Source organism: Gouania willdenowi, chromosome 6 (genome assembly GCF_900634775.1).
Source record: "Gouania willdenowi chromosome 6, fGouWil2.1, whole genome shotgun sequence".
NCBI classification, from domain to species: domain Eukaryota; kingdom Metazoa; phylum Chordata; class Actinopteri; order Blenniiformes; family Gobiesocidae; genus Gouania; species Gouania willdenowi.
Genome location: NC_041049.1, coordinates 29,719,869 through 29,722,801, shown reverse-complemented (window position 1 = coordinate 29,722,801; position 2,933 = coordinate 29,719,869). Strand labels below are relative to the sequence as shown.

The window sequence follows — 2,933 nt, the reverse complement described above, 5'->3', positions numbered from 1 at the left end:
AGTTAACAATTTATAAATTACATGTTAACTGTATGTTAATGATTTACAACTAGTTCAAGGTGCAGAAATCTGATGTGATATTTAAAATAGCACATTTTTTAACCTCAGCCCTGTCTCACCCATAGGCTTTTCTGCTGCTGTATTTTACCAAAGAAACACCACAGGTGAAATTGTTATTAATAACATTGTTGTGTTTAATGTTTTCAAACCACAAATTAAATACAACACAAACTAAGCCATTGCATGGCAGAACAGCAGTATACAACAGTATGGATTATCCAGACATGAAAACAAAATATGTATAACAAGATATGTCTTAGCACAACTTAGACCCTCAATACTCAGTGAACCAGGCCTTCACCCGAGCTACAAACCAACTGCTCTGGGGCACCATGCTACAGTGACATCAGACCTAAGCTTTCTTAGACAGAGGAATCAGTTTCCCCTTTTTCTTTTTATGTTCAACATCCCTTAAAAGATTTGGATCATTCATTAATACTTCCAGACATTTTTTTGCAAAGTCCTGCAGTCGTTGCTCTGGGGTATGAGCAAGCAGCAACTCTTTGTATTTTTCCGGGGCCACAACAGCCAGCTCACATATTTGGGGCATTGGTGGCGACGGTGTTTCAGTCAACACCAACTTTTCTATATGCCGCACTCAGCTTTCTTTCTTTCTTGTATGCCTTAAGGACTTTCTGGTATCTCTTGACGACCTCCTTAGGATGACGTGCTGAAAAAAATAGAAATGTAGTTAAGTATAATAAACACAACACAAGGAAACACACACGCAGATACAAATTGTTTGAAAAAAATAATGATTACATGGACACGGAGCAATTGGACGGTCCAAGATAATATATCCACCAGGAAGTACATTTTGGAAAATTGTACTTGCTCCTGTCTGTGAATAGTGTGTATATATATATACACGTATATATGTACACTCTATGTACATGCCTGACACACATGAGGGAAGAAGCCTAATTGCATCCCTCCTCTCTTTGCATTTACCTCTTTGTTTGCTATGCTGCTCCTTTTTCCTCCCTTTTTTCTTCCTCTTATCTTTTTTTTTGTGACTTTGGTGGTGGTGCTTTTTTTCTTCTTGCGTCTTTTCTTCGATTTCTTGTCCGAATCAGAGGAATCAGTAGAGGAGGAGCTCGATGAAGAGGAGTTGGATGGGCTGGAGGATGAAGCGAAAGAAGATGCATCAGGAGACGAGGTGGCCGAGGAAGATGTGTCAATTGTCCCGCTGTCATCTGCATCTACAACAAAATAGAAAATACAATACAAAACAAAATGTATTACTCAGAATGGTGATACAAGTTAACTCACATACATTATTATCAATAGCATTTGCCATTTATCAAATGTTAATTGGCGAATGGACTGCTTGTATAGCACCTTTCTCGTCGTTGCAGCACCCAAAGCACTTTTACATTATATATTTCATTCATACAATAATGGCACAGCAGTGGGGGCAATTTGGACTTAAATGACTTGCCCAAGGACACATCGACATGTGTATTAGAGGAGCTGGGAATCCAACTACCAATTTTCCAACTCTACCTCCTGATCCACAGCCACCCCGATGTGTCTACTTTTGTCAATCAATGCTACAGATATTATCTTCCAGGTATAAATTGTACATGTGTATTGTTTGAGTAATAACACACTCATGCTCAGAGGAAGTTCTTGTCACTGTCAAATGTCGGCCATCCTTCCACTCAGTTGTATATATATTTTACAAAACACCCAAACATCATTGTCAGGTGAGCAAACGTGTTTTTCTCAGAAAACCTTAGGTCTACTTACATTTGCCAAGTTGTTGGAGGAGGGCGTATCTCTCCTTGGTCAGGTCACTGGTTTTTTCTGTAGCAGTGTGCTTCTTCTTCTTAAGGAGATGGTTCTTCTTAACATTTAAAAATGCTGTTGGAGCGAGAGTTGCCTCAGTATCTGGAATGATATGATAGAGAATTAAAAAAAAAACTGATTATAAACCAGGTGAAGGTAAAATAAAATAAGCAACAGGCTCTACTCTCTAAATATTACTAATATTATTCATCCTCATTGTAAAAACACATTTACCACTTATTCATTTTTTTTCTGTACTGTTATCTTGAACAACATCTATTATTTATTTATTGTTTTTTTTTTTTTTGGTTTTTTTTCTCTTTATTGTATATTTTATTATTGGCTTATTTTTTCTCATCTGTATTTAGATTTCTTGTTTGCTTGCTTTCTTTTTGTCTTTGGCAGCTGTAACATGTGAATTCACTCACTGTGGGATAAAATAAAGGATAATCTAAGTCAACATACAGTAATTGTATAACTTTAATTCATCACCAGCAAATGTAAATATATTAATGGACACATAAATCTTCTATTTTTGGCAAGCACGTAAACATGTGCGCACGCACACAAACTATTCACTCAGCAATGTATCAAACTAGTTGAATTATGTAGAACAATTATCAACCCGTATTATCCTAAGCAGGCATTTTTAATGAAAAGATAACACGCAATCTTGCTTACCGTTGTCATTGTCCTCCATGTGCACAGCGTGGTCCACAGGTGTAGTTTTCATTGTGCTATTACTCGCTGTTGACTTCTTTCTCTTTCTCCCAAAAGTACCTGGATTCATTTCGGTTTTTTGCGCATCGCCACTGCCGCTGGGAACACTGGTGTCTGATGTTTTATAAGACCTTGTATTCATTTTGTGTATTCAGTGCTAACGTGGGCTGCGGTAATGATTAGCATCTGGCTATTCATCCAAAAACAAACTTGCTGAGTGATCGAAGGGTGGGCGTGTCTGTCTAGGTTGTCGAGGCCGGGTGGCTCCTCCTCCAACACGTAAATCCAATTGTGATTGTTTTGTTTATTAGAATTAAAATGAAAATAAAATCTATTTAATTGTAAAGTGTGCCCAATATATC

The 2,933-nt window shown here is 37.4% G+C and overlaps 1 pseudogene; it reads right to left on the bottom strand.

Annotated features, from left to right (window-relative positions):
* Positions 1 to 412: 412 nt before the first annotated feature.
* LOC114466048 (coiled-coil domain-containing protein 106-like) lies at positions 413 to 2,584 on the bottom strand (annotated as a pseudogene).
* Between the last annotated feature and the right edge of the window lie 349 nt (positions 2,585 to 2,933).